At 51.4% G+C, this 17,019-nt stretch overlaps 2 protein-coding genes and 1 long non-coding RNA gene across 8 annotated transcripts in view; 1 reads left to right on the top strand and 2 right to left on the bottom strand.

Annotated features, from left to right (window-relative positions):
- Window positions 1-17,019, top strand: part of PTPRN2 (protein tyrosine phosphatase receptor type N2) — a 987,645-nt gene that overhangs the window by 56,763 nt on the left and 913,863 nt on the right. The window contains exon 1 of one of the 5 annotated variants that reach the window (XM_055269743.2): window positions 14,541-14,576. The exons of the other annotated variants lie outside the window; for them this stretch is intronic. The gene's annotated coding sequence lies outside the window, so the exon portion shown is untranslated. Of the gene's footprint in view, window positions 1-14,540; window positions 14,577-17,019 lie in introns of those variants that run through there. 5 annotated transcript variants of the gene reach the window in all.
- Window positions 1-17,019, bottom strand: part of LOC134736933 (uncharacterized) — a 147,344-nt gene that overhangs the window by 63,898 nt on the left and 66,427 nt on the right. The gene's annotated exons all lie outside the window — the stretch shown is intronic.
- On the bottom strand, window positions 5,740-6,073 carry LOC134736935 (uncharacterized). The gene is made up of 3 exons (XR_010121437.1): window positions 6,043-6,073; window positions 5,926-5,995; window positions 5,740-5,803 (listed from the first exon to the last, which is right to left on the bottom strand). It is a non-coding gene; the product is annotated as an uncharacterized lncRNA (long non-coding RNA).

Genomic DNA, 17,019 nt, shown 5'->3' with positions numbered 1-17,019 from the left:
GCTCGTTGTTGCTGGCCATGGTCAGCGGCACCTTCCCTGTCCGTGGGGGTGTCCTGGTGAGTCCAGCCTCCCCTGGGCCTTCCCACCTTCCTCTGCCGACACAGCCGATGCCTGCTGTGGGGTGCGTCAGTGCGCACAGCAGAGATGCCACGCATTCCAAAGCAAAATGGAGATGATTTCAAAATGTGAAAATATTCGGAAGTAAATATGCACGCAGCTGCTCCTCCCATCAGCGTTAGCCCCGGGACCAACAGCGACGGGCGCTTAGTGCCCACCAGGTGCCGTGTGAGTGCTGCGGGCATTCTAATGTCCTGTGTCCCAGGCATCATTGTTATTATTGTCTGTCTGCCTGTCTGAGAAGGGGATTGAGGCATTTGGGTGACTTTTCTCAGACTGCAGAGCTGAGATTTGCCCCTGGCTGTGTGATCCCAAAGCCCCTTGGTGGGCTCGAAGGCCAGGCTGACTTTCGTGGGCACACGTTTCCCTCGCAGGGCTGGTGCCCTGAGGAGCTGGTGTTTCCACCCCTCATCAGCTTAGACTCAGGCTGTGTAGGAAACCCAGTGTTGTGTCTTCCAATTCCAAGCACTTTAATCCTTGTTTGCTTCCTGTCGTGGACTCACCGAGGCCAGCGTCCATCGTGCGCGGTTCTTTTTGTTTTTGTTTTTGAGACGGAGTTTTGCTCTGTTGCCCAGGCTGGAGTGCAGTGCAGTGGTGTGATCTCGGCTTACTGGAAGCTCTGCCTCCCGCGTTCACGCCACTCTCCTGCCTCAGCCTCCCAAGTAGCTGGAAGTACAGGTGCCTGCCACCACACCCGGCTAATTTATTTTTATTTATTTTTATTTTTTATTTTTAGTAGAGATGGCGTTTCACCATGTTAGCCAGGATGGTCTCGATCTCCTGACCTCGTGATCTGCCCGCCTCGGCCTCCCAAAGCGCTGGGATTACAGGTGTGAGCCACCGAGCCTGGCCCAACGTGCATGGTTCTAAATCAGCTGAAATGTAGGCATTCACAGGTCTGAGACAGCAAGTGAACCTGTTCCTGATACACCAGGCAACGCTCTGTAAATGTGCGTTTCACAGGGCAAGAGACGGCTGACCAGCTCTGGGGAGTGATTGAGTGGCCTGTTTTGGGACATCACCTGGTGTTCATACCCCACGGCAAACCTCAGCAGCATCTGGATGCTGCCCAGGCGGCTGCCCCCGCCTGTCCTGCACCCAAGCACGGGTACCCCTACCACACTGTATGAGTGCACCTTCTTAGGAGCCTCTTGTTTAGGCTGATGCCTCTGGAGCTCTGTGGAAACATAATGTGTTACTTGGCAGCTGTTACACAGCCAGTTGCTAGCAGCTTCACTGCTTAGTACACACTGACTTCCTCCATGTGCTCACACAACACAGGAACACCCAGGAGCAGCTGCTCGGCGGTCCCTGCCTGCCCCCTACCCTGTCGTTTAGACTGAGTGTCCTGCTGAGTTCCTGCTGTGTGTCGGGCGGGACCAGAGATGGGCTTTAAACCAACAGACATAGCACAAGCAACACAGGTGGTCCCTGCTACACAGGAAGGTGGTGGAGACAGCAGCACCCAGGCGCAGCTTGTGGGGCAGGTGAGATGTGTCTGGTGCTGATGGATCTGGGAGACGGGGGCAGGAAGACCAGGGGAGCCTGGGGTGAGAGCTGGCGGAGGACAGCCTGGCCCCAGCCCCATGCACACAGATGATTCTGTTCTCTGCAGAGGTCACGGTGAGGGAATGGCCAGCTCTGTGTGGCTGCTGTGAGGTCCCCACAGAGTGGAGCTCACACCTCGGAGCCCTGCCCTGTGCACACCCCCCACATGGCTGAGCAGTGGGCCACCAGGTGTTAGGAAGGACCAGCGGCCTGGGAGGGACACTGACCGTAGTCCCTGTAAACAGGCAAACACAATCCCAACTCCACAGTATTCTCAGAAGGAGGAAATGGAGAGGCCAGCCCATGGCCTGGGGCTGGTGAGGCCTCCATGGCACTGAAGCAGAAGGTCAGACATGTTCCTTCACCTGCTCATCACATGTCTCTTGGCAGACACTAGCTGAGGATTTAGCACGTCCAAGGACTGGACACAGAGACACAGGCTGGCCACGTCTTCAGGGAGCTATGGTCCAGGGAAGGCAGTGAAATGGCTCCGGTGGGGCATGGCCGGGTCAGGGAGGCCTAGGACATGCCTCGCGGGGAGGAGGCCTGGGGAGCTGGTGGAGAAGCTGGGTGTGGGGTGGGGGAGGTGAGGGCCAAGCCCACGGTGCGGGAAGGACACAGCTGCGTTTGCTCCGAGGACGGGAAGGCTGTGGGGGATCCTTGGAGGGATGCTGTCCCAGGCCTGAGCCAGGTCGGCTTGTGCAGTTTCTGCACATGTCTCAACTCTGGGGCTTCTGATGATATTTGTCACAAACCATAACTTGTGTTGTTACAGTTATGCCTTTGTGAAGGTTTGAGGAGGTCACCACCTCTATCTTCGTTGTGTTAGAAAGAAAGTGGCAGAATCCACTGTATGTATGAATTGACTCAGTCTCCACAACAAACCCCTACGAACCGGGCGGCTTAAACAACAGACATTTCTGAGTCCTGGAGGCTGAAAGTCCAAGATGAGAGCACGGCAGGGCAGGTTCCCCCAGAAGCCTCTCTCCTTGGCTGGCAGATGCCGTCTCCTCCCTGTGCCTCACGGGGTTGTCCCTCTGTGCATGTCTGTGTCCTCACCTCCTCCTCTGTAAGGACCCAGTCAGCCTGGATCCGGGCCCATCCGGTGACCTCGTTTTACTGAAATCACCTCTTTCAGACCCATCTCCAAATACAGTCCCATTCTGAGGTCCTGGGGGTCAGGACTTCAATGTATGAACTTTGGGGTGCACAATTCAGCCATCACACCCACAAACAGGAAACGGGGTCAGGAATGGAGAACAACTGAGTCCGTTTCCCAAGCCACAGTCCAGCATGTCGGAATTCCAAGGCCGTGGCCAGCGGAGAGGCCTCCAGACCCTGTGTTTGTGGGAACGTGATTGCCTGTGTCCTGTCCTAGCTCAGAGTAGCTGGTGGTTCTCGTGAGCATGGCTCTACCTGGTTATCTCTGCAGCGTCACACAGGAGAGACGCAGCCCTGCCGAGCTCACCAGAAGGAGTGGCGTCAGTTCCCTTCGCCACCACAGGTGGGCAGGGAGGGCCTGAGCCTGCACGAGGGGCAACCCCTTTGCCACACAAGTGAATCCTGCCCTGGATTCCGACGGCACCCTGTCAATACCAGGAGCCGTGTGTCTGCCTGACGTGGCTCCTCCCAGCGCGGGCCCTTTCAGAAGCTGTAGGAAGTCATCATCTCCTCAGGGACTGGGCAGATAGTCCCCCTTCCCACACAGCGCTGCTGAGGAAGGACTGCATAATGCTGGCCGGAGGGGAGAGTAGGGGCTGGGCCGCAGGTCTGCAGAGAGCCGAGTCAATGGGGGGCGTTGTCGGCCTGGGATGTTGAGACCGTAAGGCTTCAGGAGAGCTGGGGTCTTCCTGTCAGGGCTCTGGGACGGGTCTGAGGTCTGTGAGGGGAGGCGTCTTCACCCCGTATCATTGGGGCTTTCCTCTTGCTGAGCTGGGAGCTTCCGCACTGTGTGAGCACAGCAGAGAGAGCTGGCTGTGGAGTGGGTGCCGTGGAGAGAGACCAGCAGAGATGTCCTGGGAGATGGGGGCATCTGCCCCCGAGGGCTGCTTGGGAATGAGGAGGGCACATTAGACAAATAAATGTTCATTGTGCATGAAAGGATCTTTAAAAATCCCTGTAATATATGTGATTATGCTGAATAATAATTAAACACGGCACTATTAACACTCCATCCCGTAGGACCTCTCAGGAGGAAGGGAGGAGGTACAGTGAGTGCCTGTTCTGGGCCAGGGAGGCTGAGGTGGCCCCAGCTCGGGATTTCTGCAGAGCCGGTGTCCAGCTGTAGAGCGAGGGGTGCGGAGTGGCTCAGCCTCGGTCCCACTTCCCGTCCTTAAGTCTGGACAGGGCTGGCAGGCTGGAAACCCGGCCTTTGCGCAGCCTGTGGCCCCCCGGGGCCGAGCGTCCTGCCTGTGCTACCTTCTGCTGCAGCTTCTGCTCGGGTCTCACGGTTTTGTTCCACATTAGGGGGCCATGTGTTCTCCTTGGCAGATGCCCAGTTTCCAAAATAGAGAAACTTTCACCTTTGGACTACTTGCCAGAGGTGCTTTTCCTTCCAGAGTGGTCAGGGCCTGCCTCACGCTGTGCTCTGCAGCTGGCTCCAGACCCTGGAGCTGGGAAGTCCAGCACTGTGCAGGGCCTGGGACGCAGCATTTCTTGGCGTGGAGGGCCAGCTTGAGGGTTCAGTCAAAGCCTTGCATCCTGAGCCACAGTCTTCCAAGGGCCGTCTTTTTGGAGGGTGCAGGAGACCGCTGCTGGGGCCACCCTTCAAAGGGCAGTGATGCTGGCACAGGTGGTGTTGGCTGTGCTGGAGGAGCTCCCAGCGGCCTCGTCGGAACTACAGTGGGCCCTGGGACAACATGGGTCTGAACTCATTTATTCATGGATCTTTCCAACCAAATATGGATCAAAAATACAGTATTTGAGGGCTGCGAAAGCCATGTGTACAGAAGCTGACTTCATGTATGCAGGTTCTGTGGGGCAGCTGCAGGACTTGAGTGTGTGAAGATTTTGGCGTAAGTGGGGGTCCTGAGACCAATCCCCACCCCATGCTGAGGGTTAACGCCAATTTTTCCTGCAAAAACCTGATTTCCAAATGCAGTCACCTTCTGAGGCACTGGGCTGGGGACATCCATCTTGGAGTTCTGGGGCTTGACCATAACAACCAACAGCTTTCCTCGCACTCCTCAGCGATCTGGCTTCACTTCCCTCCACTCCAGGGCAGACTCCACTCCAGGGCAGACTCCGCTCCAGGGCAGACTTGCTGTCGGCAGCATGGTGGCTGCTCCTTTGGCTAATCTCGTCTGCACCAGCCCTCACCGTGGGACGTGTCTGCACCACTCTGGCTGCTGAGGGTCACCCACCACCCCCGCCCCCGGTCACACTGGGGCTCCCCAGACCCCAACCCGGCTGCAACCCGTCTGGCCCGTCCAACTTGTGCTTCCTGTGATGTCCCCTCCTGGATCCCAAGACTCACACCCTGGCCTCCTGCACTCTTATCTTGCTCTTCTGAGACTCCATTTTCTAGTTTTCAAGATGTCAGCAGCCACTGTGATGCTGAAAATCCCTAAATCTAAGTGTCATCTCATCCTCTGTTGAAGCCCTTGGCTATTCTTGAACTTCCCATTTTTGGGTAACTTTTGTTCATCTCAGTCCCAGCAAGTTCCGGGTGACCCTTGCGCCCTCTCCCTTCTCACGGCAGGTCTGTTCTCTCCGGCTCCACATCTGCCACACAGGGAAGCAAGTGTGTGGAAATGAAGACTTGGGCTGTTAGAAGGAAGAACTTGTGATGCTGAGCTGCTCTGAAGACAAGGAAAGCCAATGTCCATGTGAGAACCAGGGGAGACGCTGAGCCCTGCAGACTGTGCCAACCCTTGGGCTGGCTCTGGTGGTCCAAGTGCCTCACGGACTCCAGACCATGCTGATGCCCTCACTTCACCTCGATCTGTGTCCACAGACTGCATCTAGCCGCAGCAAGGAGTATGTTGAAAGTGCATCTGGTCACGAGGGGCCAGGTTACAGAGAGCGATTTGCTGTACACACACAATGTTGCCAGAATACACCCTGCACATGCACCGTCCTGGACAGTCCATTCTGACACGGACCTTCCTCCTAAACAGTCCACCATTCCGACGTGGACCTTCCTCCTAAACAGTGCACCATTCTGACATGGAGCCTGAGCCAGTACCTGGACAGTCCACCATTCCGAGTGGACCTTCCTCTTAAACCAGCACCCGGACAGTCCACCATTCCGACATGGACCTTCCTCCTAAACAGTCCACCATTCCGACATGGACCTTCCTCTTAAACAGTCCACCATTCCGATGTGGACCTTCCTCCCAAGCCAGCACCCAGACACTCCACCATTCCGATGTGGACCTTCCTCCTAAACAGTACACCATTCCGACGTGGACCTGCCTCCCAAGCCAGCACCTGGACAGTCCACCATGCCGATGCAGACCTTCCTCCTAAGCCAGTACCCAGTGTGCTGCTCCTGACAAATCATTCGTCAACTGATTTTGGAGTTATTGCTTCAGTATCTTGCTGATTACTAATAGATTTCCTCATTGTTAAATGTAGATGCAGGGAGAAAAAACAATTTCCAGAAATAATTCACCCAGTTGGGAAGCCAGACACCTAGTTCTGTCTCTAACTCAGCAACTGTGTGGTTTTGGGTGAATCGCACAGCCCTGTGAGTTGGTCTAGATGTTTTCTCAGGTCCCTTTGGGCAAGAATACAGCCAGCCCTGCATACCCTCAGGTTCTACCTGAGTCAACCAACAGAGGATTGAAAGTATTGGGGAAAAAAATATAAAATAACAATACAAAAATAAAAATAATACAAATGAAACTATAGTATGACTATGCAGACAGCATTCCAGCTGGGGCAGGAAGTCACTGCTTCTGTAGTACTGAGTGCCTCGCACAGAGGGAAGTCATGGAATAGGGTCCCAGCTGCAGCACTTGGAATCTTGCTGTGGGAGAGATAAGAGGGATGTGGCTGAAATCTCCTGTTCCTTGGCTGGGTGAGATCTCGGCCAGGCCCTCATGGCCTGCAGGGTGCCTGTGGTTTGCCCAGCGTATCCATGTGTATCCTCCTGCTGAATCTTTGCTGCACCCTCATGAGAGTGAAAAGGCTGGGGTTACCAATCTGGTGCTCAGACCTGGAAACCAGGACGTGCTCACTGTGACCTGGCAGGGCATGGCTGAGGCAGGGATTAGGATTTTCTGACAAGCAGCCACCCGATCGTTCTTCATATGTTTGTTTCTATTGGTAATACAGTTGAAAAAAATCCAGGAGTTATAGTCTTTTCTAAAAAAACATGTAAGTGCTACTTTAAATGGAATTATCACCACCCACAAAACAGTGGAAGGCCGCCCAGAGCTTGGAAGTCGGGGTTGGAGCCGCTGTTGCTCCTGACGGAAGGGAGCCTTCTCTGGAGATCCTGCTCCAGGGAGTGTTTCTCCAGGGGCCTCGAGCTGAGCTGAAGGTGGAGAACCTGCTTCAAGCATCCAGGAAAGACTCATCTAGAAACTGTCTACTGAAGGGCATGAACTATTTTAAACTGTAGTGGCAGTAAACATAGAAACACCATCTAGATGGACATAAATAGTAATTTTCAGGAAAAATAAGTTCTCAGAGTCCATTTCATTGCTGAAGGGGGAATTTCATGATAGTGGAATTTTACTCTCCTTTCTACACCTTCCCGCTCTAGAAGGGACGGTGTGAGACCCAAGCTGCCAATGCACCTTGTTCAAGATCCCCAACTGTTTTTCTTAGGGGATGGAAGTCCTTCTGCCTCCGTGTCAGGACTCCCCCTTGGAAGGGGAGCTGAAGGGCCCACTCTGTGGCCAGAAAATGCTTTCCTTTCTTGGCATTGCCGTTGTTTTGTTAAAAGAAATGACAAGTTTGAGTGGGGGACATCCCTGGGATTTAAAAAATCATTCTGTGTTGCACTGGAAAAGCTCATTAAATCAAAATGTTTCCCATGGCACATGTCCTGTTCAGAACTTGTGTGTTTGGCAGAGTAGTCATTGCACCGAACAGGAAAGCTTGGTTTCAGGCTAATGATAGTAAAGTTGGAGAATGCAAGGAGAACAGATGGGTGTCGCTTGCAGAGTGCAACCGTGCTGGCGTTGCAGGGAAAATGGAGAATTTCCATGCCATGGGGGAGGCATTGGGTAACCCTTCTTCCCTTTCTCTTCTTTCTGAGGTGAGTCACTTCTTTCCCTTGGCTGCTTGGGATGGGAGAAAGTCCTTATATGATGGGAAACAGCATCAGCAGCATTGGAGAAAAAGGGCCCCTTTCTCCCTTGGGGATGTTGTATGGCCACTAGATTCTTGAGCATCTTTAGAATGAAGGTCCAGAGTCACCCAGATCAACGTGGAGAGTGCAGGAGAGTGCTGGAGAATGTCAGAAAATGCCGGAGAGTGCTGGAGAATGCCAGCCCATTCCATCACCTTCAGAGCCACCCATGCAAAGCAAAGGCCCAAACACAGCTTGGTCCCCCATGCCCTGAGAGCCACCTGCAGATCGGGCAGGGAAGGAGCTTGAGGTGGAATCGGCACTTCTGACTCAGCCCTAGCACCTCTTCACTTATTTATAGACTAATTCTCTTCTCGGTTTGAAAAAGTAATTTAACTGTCATGGCCAACTGAATGTCTCACTCAGATAGCTGGGATGACTCCGACTTCATAAAATGAGGAGATGTGCTGGCTGGCAGGACAGTGTCAGTGCTAAGGGACTTCTTTTAATGTTTTCTCCCTCTTCCCACTTAGATGCCAAAATAGCCCCAAAGTTTGAAATGACTTTTCAGCCAAGGAACTTCTTGGAAACAGTGACGATGCCTGTGTACTGTGTGGCCTGAGATGCTGCACGGCTGTTCTCTGCTGCAGTGCTTTGGGGACCCTGAGCCTGTTGGCATAAAGGGAGCTCAGTGCAAACTGCTGCAGGATGGTGGGCATCCTGGAACCCAAGTAATGTTTTTTTGTTTTGTTTTTTGTTTGTTTGTTTGTTTAGAGACAGAGTTGTTTTGCTTTGTCACCCGGGCTGGAGTGCAGTGGCGTGATCTCAGCTCACTGCAACCTCCACCTCCCGGACTCAAGTGATTCTCCTGCCTCAGCCTCCCAAGTAGCTGGGATTACAGGCACCCAGCAACATGCCCAGCTAATTTTTGTAGTTTTTATAGAGACGGGGTTTCGCCATGTTGCCCAGGCTGGTCTTGAAATCCTGAGCTCAAGCAATTCACCTGTTTCGGCCTCCCAAAGTGCTGGGATTACAGGCGTAAGCCACTGCGCCTGGCCTCAAGTAACATTTTTAATCAGCTCGAATGTTTGACCCTTAGCCCCGTGGAAGGCGCGTCCTTCCCTCTTGTCCTGCTGTGGCCTCCTCAAGCGGGTCCTTCCTCTATGGTCATGCCGTCCTGGTAATCTGGAGTTTTATATCCTCTGTTGATCTCAGTCCTACCCTCTTTTAAAGGTGGAGCTTGAGCCGTATCCTTCAGCCTCTGTGGACGTTCTGGCCCGGCTTTGCTGTGCATTTTCTTCACTTCTGGCTTACTTGGCACCTGAGCTACCGAGTGTGGCCTTTCCTAAGTCCAGAAAGGACGAGCGCTGATGTCCCTGTATATTCATATCCTTCTCCCACCCCGTGAAATCTGTATCATCTCTATTAATGTTCATATCCTTCTCCCACCCTGCGAAATCCGTATCGTCTCTATTAATTAATTGATAGATTGATTCAGTAAGAACTATTGGGCTCTAACTGTTTTATAGACACCATGGCAGTAACTGAGATAAACCCACCCTTGCCCTCCTGGAGTCTGTTTTCTTGTAAGAGAGAAGCAAGTTCTTAAGTAATCACAATGCAGTTGGCGAGAGCTGGGCCAGGGGGAGTCCAGGGAGCTGGGAGAACATTGCAGGGGTGCCCCGCCCGGTCAGGAATTAGGGAGTCCTCTTGGAGGAAGCAAGGTGCAACTTGGTACCTGAAAAATGAGTGGACTCGTCAGACTCGGGGAGAGGGAAGGTTTTTCTGCAGTGGCACGTTAGTGAAGGCCTGGTGGGAACAAACGGGGTGTGTGGGATGTGTGACGAAGGGGATGGAGGCGCCTGGAGGCCTGCCTGGCTGTGGTGGGGAAGAGTCTGGAGACGCCGTCCATGAGGCCGGCTTGGACTCCACCCTGAAGGCAGGGGACTGCCTGAGGGCACTGCAGCTCAGGAGCAATATGACCTTTGCATTTGTAAAGATGATCCTGGCAGCTGGTGGAGGAGATTGCAGAAGGGCAGCGAGGCCAGTGAGGAGGTGGGACAGGGCCCAGGCTGGGGGGCGGTGGGGCTGAGGCAGAGTCAGGCCCCTTAAGAGATGTCTGGGAAGGACTGAGTGAGACTTGGGAACTGCAGGGATTTAGGTACAGGGTCACGTTCTGGAATTCCCCATATGTGGCCCGCCACATCAGCCCACAGTGCACCTGTGGTGGGCAGTGATAGGTGTCGTTGCTGGGGTTCTGCGAGGGGGCACTGCACGCACTCTGCCTCCTCCAAGGCTGTGGGCTGCTTGGTCTTGCAGGCGTGCACCCCCGAAGTGAGGAGGAAGCCTGTGGGGCGGCCCTCAACTGTGGGACTGGAATGGGAGTCAGTGCCACCCGCCCTGTCTTCAGTGAGGACCACACTGTGGAACCAACGTTGCACTGTTCTGTCCTGCTGGCCTTTGTCAAGTGGCGTTTGGATGAATCGTGTTGTGGCCAGCCCAAAATCAGAGTGAGGCACCGTGCTGCCCCAGGTCTAGTGGTTTGGAAGGAATCACAGGACTCACGAGTGGTTCTGCTGGGCTACGGTTTACTAGAGAGGACTTTCTGTGGTGCAGTGTGGAGAAAAGCCTTGCAGGTTACAGGAATAGCAGAAGCACCAAGAACAGCACCAAGAACAATAGGCAGAAGCACCAAGAACAGCACCAAGAACAGTAGGCAGGAGCACCAAGAACAGCACCAGGAACAATAGGCAGAAGCACCAAGAACAGCACCAAGAACAATAGGCAGAAGCACCAGGAACAATAGGCAGAAGCACCAAGAACAGCACCAAGAACAATAGGCAGAAGCACCAAGAACAGCACCAAGAACAATAGGCAGAAGCACCAAGAACAGCACCAAGAACAATAGGCAGAAGCACCAGGAACAATAGGCAGAAGCACCAAGAACAGCACCAAGAACAATAGGCAGAAGCACCAAGAACAGCACCAAGAACAATAGGCAGAAGCACCAAGAACAGCACCAAGAACAATAGGCAGAAGCACCAGGAACAATAGGCAGAAGCATCAAGAACAGCACCAAGAACAATAGGCAGGAGCACCAAGAACAGCACCAGGAACAATAGGCAGAAGCACCAAGAACAGCACCAAGAACAATAGGAGCACCAAGAACAGCACCAGGAACAATAGGCAGAAGCACCAAGAACAGCACCAAGAACAATAGGCAGAAGCACCAAGAACAGCACCAAGAACAATAGGCAGAAGCACCAGGAACAATAGGCAGAAGCATCAAGAACAGCACCGAGAACAATAGGCAGAAGCACCAGGAACAATAGGCAGAAGCATCAAGAACAGCACCAAGAACAATAGGCAGGAGCACCAAGAACAGCACCAGGAACAATAGGCAGAAGAACCAAGAACAGCACCAAGAACAATAGGCAGGAGCACCAAGAACAGCACCAGGAACAATAGGCAGAAGCACCAAGAACAGCACCAAGAACAATAGGCAGAAGCACCAAGAACAGCACCAAGAACAATAGGCAGAAGCACCAGGAACAATAGGCAGAAGCATCAAGAACAGCACCAAGAACAATAGGCAGGAGCACCAAGAACAGCACCAGGAACAATAGGCAGAAGCACCAAGAACAGCAAAAGAACAATAGGCAGGAGCACCAAGAACAGCACCAGGAACAATAGGCAGAAGCACCAAGAAAAGCACCAAGAACAATAGGCAGGAGCACCAAGAACAGCACCAAGAACAATAGGCAGAAGCACCAAGAACAGCACCAAGAACAATAGGCAGAAGCACCAGGAACAGCACCAGGAACAATAGGCAGAAGCACCAAGAACAGCAAAAGAACAATAGGCAGGAGCACCAAGAACAGCACCAGGAACAATAGGCAGAAGCACCAAGAACAGCAAAAGAACAATAGGCGGGAGCACCAAGAACAGCACCAAGAACAATAGGCAGGAGCACCAAGAACAGCACCGGGAACAATAGGCAGAAGCACCAAGAACAGCAAAAGAACAATAGGCAGGAGCACCAGGAACAGCACCAAGAACAATAGGCAGGAGCACCAAGAACAGCACCAGGAACAGTAGGCAGAAGCACCAAGAACAGCACCAAGAGCAATAGGCAGGAGCACCAAGAACAGCACCGGGAACAATAGGCAGAAGCACCAAGAACAGCACCAAGAACAATAGGCAGAAGCACCAAGAACAGCACCAAGAACAGTAGGCAGGAGCACCAAGAACAGCACCAGGAACAATAGGCAGAAGCACCAAGAACAGCACCAAGAACAATAGGCAGAAGCACCAAGAATAGCACCAGGAACAATAGGCAGAAAGCACCAAGAATGCGGCTGCCCAGGGCTGGGTACAAGGCAGGCTGGGAGGGGGCTGGGGAGTTGAGGGCATGGGAAGGAACAAGGGGAAAGCATCTTTGTGCCTTGTAAGGAAGTTTTGGCTTCATACAGAAGAGGCTGCATGTTATTGGAGGATTTTCATTTGTTTTTTAAAATTTAAATTATGTGTTTTTTTAGAAACAGGGTCTCACTTTGTTGCCCAGGCTGGTCTCTAACTCCTGGGCTCAAGTGATCCTTCCACCTCAGCCTTCCAAAGCCCTGGGATTACAGGTGTGAGCCACTGCACTGGCTGGAATGATTCACTTTTAATTGTAGGAGAGAGAATGAATTGAAAGGTAAATTACTTAATGCTATGGAGACTCCTTAGGAAGCCTTTGAGGCAAGAGATGGCCAGGCAGCCGGGGCATGCAGAGAAGGCCAGAGAGGCTTCTGTGAGGTGCAATCACCAGCGTGTCTGTGGATATCATGGTAGGTGGGGAGGCGGACAGTGAAAAGGGGCTCAGCCTTAGAGTATGGAGTATGAAATGTTTGTGTGATAGAGGTTACAACATCCAGAAAGACTGGACTATGAAGGTGGAACTCTTGGAAAAGGTGTGGAAACGTATTTAGGAATCATTCCTGACTAAACTCATGGCTGTGGAGAGACGACCAGACAGAGGATGACGCGTGGGAGGCATCAATAGTGAAAATTTGGTAGACACTGGTATTTCAGTGGCATGTGGGTGAAAACAAGCCGAGGAAAGGAATCAGGAGAGGAGGTTGGAGAGTAGGGAAACAGGAAGGAACCGGGAAGAGGGATCGCAGAGGCCGATGGGGAGGCCTTGGGCATGTAACAGATGATGTAGAAAGGCGAGCATGGAATGAGGTGGAAAAAGCCCCTGGGTCTCGCCTCCCATTGGGAGCAGTGGGTGATGCAGCCGAATCGAGTGGGAAGGGAAACTGGTCTGTAAGGTTCTTCCTGATGTTGAGATGCTGGGTTTTAAAAATTATACTCACACGGCTGGGCAGGGTGGCTCACGCCTGTAATCCTAGCACTTTGGGAGGCTGAGGCGGGCTGATCACCTGAGGTTGAGAGTTTGAGACTAGCCTGACCAACATGGAGAAACCCCATCTCTACTGAAAATACAAAAATTAGCCAGGCATGGTGGCATGTGCCTGTAAAATCCCAGCTACTCAGGAGGCTGAGGCAGGAGAATCGCTTGAACCCAGGTGGCAGAGGTTGCGGTGAGCAGATAACATGCCATTGCACTCCAGCCTGGGCGACAAGAGTGAAACTCTGCCTCAAAAAAAAAAAAAAAAAAAAAAAAAAATTACACTCTCTGGGAGGGAAACACCAGCCGGTGCACGCAGCTACTTTGTGTACCCGGGGCTGCCCCTTTCTCTCTGCATCCCAGTTCTCCTCGCCTAGTGCGATCTTGTTCTGCCTGCTGTTTCCTGATCATCGTCTTTGTCATCATAAGTGTTCAGCACAAAGTAGGCAAGAAACAGTACTGTGGAGATAAAATAAGAGTGGTCATGGAATCCTCTTCTTCAGATGATTTTCTTTCCCCTGGCTCTGCAGAGGCCTCACGATGATGCCCCTGAGAGAGAGAGAGCGGGTCCAGGGGCAGCAAACCCGACACGTGCCAGTGACTTTGAGGCAGGCGGATGGTGATGGTTCTGGAAGTCAGCCATGGCTGTTACATCTGCGAGGTGTTTTCCTGTTAACCAAATGGATGGGGCAGGTTCATCCTCTTATGTTTTGTTTTCATAAATATCTTCCAAATGACCTCATTAGCTTTAAGTAACAAAAAAGCAAATTCCAGTAAACAGCTGCATGCACGTCGATGGATGATGTGTTTGGAAAGTAGATATCCTTCTTTCTTTTGCTTCTCTTTGACACACCCGTGAGCACTGAGGACGAGGTGGGGTTGCTGCACACATCGATCCTTTTTGCCAGTGGGAGGCATCGCCGTCACCTGGGGTGCAGGGATGTGTGTCTCACAGGGACACCCTAAGTGGACACAGCTGAGAGCGTTCTCTTTCATGGGCCACAGAGGTTTAATTGCATCACAAACACCTAAGGAACACCCCTGCCAGGCCCATGCTTGTTCAGGGACTGGGCAGCCCACGTCCTTCCGAGGAACGCCCCTTGCTGCCATCCTGTGGCCATCTCCACGCAGCTGTGCACTCTCCGTCTCTCCCTCTCTCCAGCCGCTCCCCTTCATGGCCGTCCCTCCTCGTTGATAAACGAGGAGAATGTACTGCTGTGTTTTCAAGGGCTCTCCACAAACAGCCGGAGGTATACCAGGTATACCTGTGATGAGGTAAGACCACCCTCAGCGGACAAAAGAGAAAGATTAGGGCCCCCTGAATAATCCTTCTATGTCAGTCCTGGGCGAAACAGCAAGCTGTTACTGATTGAGCTGATTGAGGGTTGTAGGCTTCCATCTGCTTCATTCTATGCCTGTGGTGTTGATGCAGAGTGCTGGGTGCTTTAGAGCTACGACAGACCTGTGCAGTCGTCGTGCATTAATAAAGCCTGTAGTGAGAGGGCTTCAAAACCACACCCTTTGAAATCTCAACTTAGTGTATCAGTGGCTTTTACTGAGCTTTGAATAACTCATAACTTGTATAATTTTTCATAATGGGTTAAAAAGATGTTAACATGTTCCTTGAAGAAAATTCGAAACACAGATAAGCAGAAAAGGAAGATCAAAGGCCAGTACATTCCCACTGCCTGGCACAAATGACCACTGGTAAGTTTCGGGGCTGCCTTTTCTGTCTTCTACATTTACATCTTGTTTTTTAAAACTTAATGTAGCATAAGCCTATTTCTATGTTAAGAAGTATTAACCTATAGCATTTTGATGGCTTCATATATTCTACCATGTGGCTATTTCTCTCTCTCTGTCTATAATAAACTATTTTTCAGGACAGTCTTAGATTTACTAAAATAACTGAAGGTAGAACAGAGAGTTCTCATATCTTCACATCCAGTTTCCCAATTAACTTCCTACATTAGTACACAGTTTGTCATAATTAAGGAACCAATAACTGTTATGTGACTGTTATCTAAATTCCCTACTTTGCTTAGATTTCCTTAGTTTTCACCTAATGAAGTTTCTCTGTCCCAGGATCTCATCCAGGATTCTACCATGCATTTCATGGTCATGTCTCCTGGGGTCCTCTTGGCTGTCACATTTTCTCAGACTTTCCTTGGCTTTGATGACCCTGACAGTTTTGAGGAGGCCTGGTCAGTCTGTAGAATGTCCCCTGGCCTGGATTTGTCTGATGTGTTTGAGGTCTGGGGAGGAAGATGGGGGCGAAGTGCCTTCTCATTACATCAGATCAAGGCCACACACTCAATGTGCGCCATCATGGTGGATACCGACCGTGCTCAGTGGCTTGGTGGGGAGGGTTGTGGTTTCTCCCCCTTACCCCCCTTCCCTCTTTCCCTGCTGCACTCTCTGAGGGAAGGCACGGTGTAAACCCACACTTGTGAGTGACGCGTCATGCTCTGCTTCCTTGAAGGCAGAGGATAGAAATTGTTTGGAATTCTGCACAGGAGATTTGTCTCTTTCTTCCCATTTATTTATTCAACACTTTATGTTATATTTTGGGCTATAACATAACACTTTTCATTTTGTTTGCTCACATTGTTCCAGCTTTGGCTGCCAGCAGCCCATTCTGTGGCCTCACACAAACTGTCCCTTTGAATACGTCCATCTTTATGGCTTTTTGAAAACACTTCCTTCCTTTCTGACACTACAAGAGGCTTTAGGCTCATCTTGCGTATTTCCTGTCTCAGTCTTAGAATTAGCCATTTCTCCAAGCAGCCCTAGTCCCTTCTATCTGAGAATGGTTTTGGAAATCAAGTTCTGGGCATGGTGTGTGCTCATTACTGCGGGGATGTCCTTGCCTGTAGGACATGTCAGCTGACGGAGCGAGAAGGTGTGTGTGTGTGTGTGTGTGACTGTGCATATGTGTGAGCGTGTGCATGTGTGTGTGCATGTGGGTGTGACTGTGTGAGATCTAGGAATATACACATATTTATAAATATTTCTATCTGTTACCATCTGTATCTATACTAAGCTGACCATGAGCTCTTATTCACATCTCCAACTCCAGGCTTTTACCATGTGGATCATTCCAGACACTGCCTCCTGCTTACCTGTAACCTCCACCCAACAGGGAGAACCTCCTCCTACCACCTGCCAGCTGTTAGCCTCATTGTTCAGCTTGCATGCATCTGTGGCAGAGTCAGAATTGCTGGTACCTCTTGGGAAACAACTTTATCAGCTAGAGCACCGTGCTTACAGACAGGATTTTTTCCCTTCAGTTTTACGGGCTCTGCTCATTTCCAGAGCTATGTAGGTCAGCATTTTTCTCCTGCCCCGTCGGTGCCAGTGGCTTCACACATCTGTGATGCCACAGGATTCTGTCATCACCGTCTGCATGGCATTCCATCCTGGGATCTGCAGCCTCCTTGATTTTTTTTGTTAAACTTGCATAAATTAAGGTTCCTCTTTGTGCTGTAAAGTTCGGTGGGCTTTGATAAATGCATGTCATTTATCCACATTACAATAACATACAGAATAGCCTCACTGCCCTAAAAAAAAATCTATTTCACATACTCACATCTCCCTTCCTCTCCCTGAATCCTTGATAACCACTGATCTTTTAAATGTCTCTATAGTTTTGCCTTTTCCAGGATTTTCAGACTGGCTGCTTTCACTTAGCAATGTGCATGTGGGAACCCCGGCTCCT

Source organism: Symphalangus syndactylus, chromosome 6 (assembly GCF_028878055.3).
Source record: "Symphalangus syndactylus isolate Jambi chromosome 6, NHGRI_mSymSyn1-v2.1_pri, whole genome shotgun sequence".
Lineage (NCBI taxonomy): Eukaryota > Metazoa > Chordata > Mammalia > Primates > Hylobatidae > Symphalangus > Symphalangus syndactylus.
This window is presented reverse-complemented; position numbering and strand designations above follow the sequence as displayed.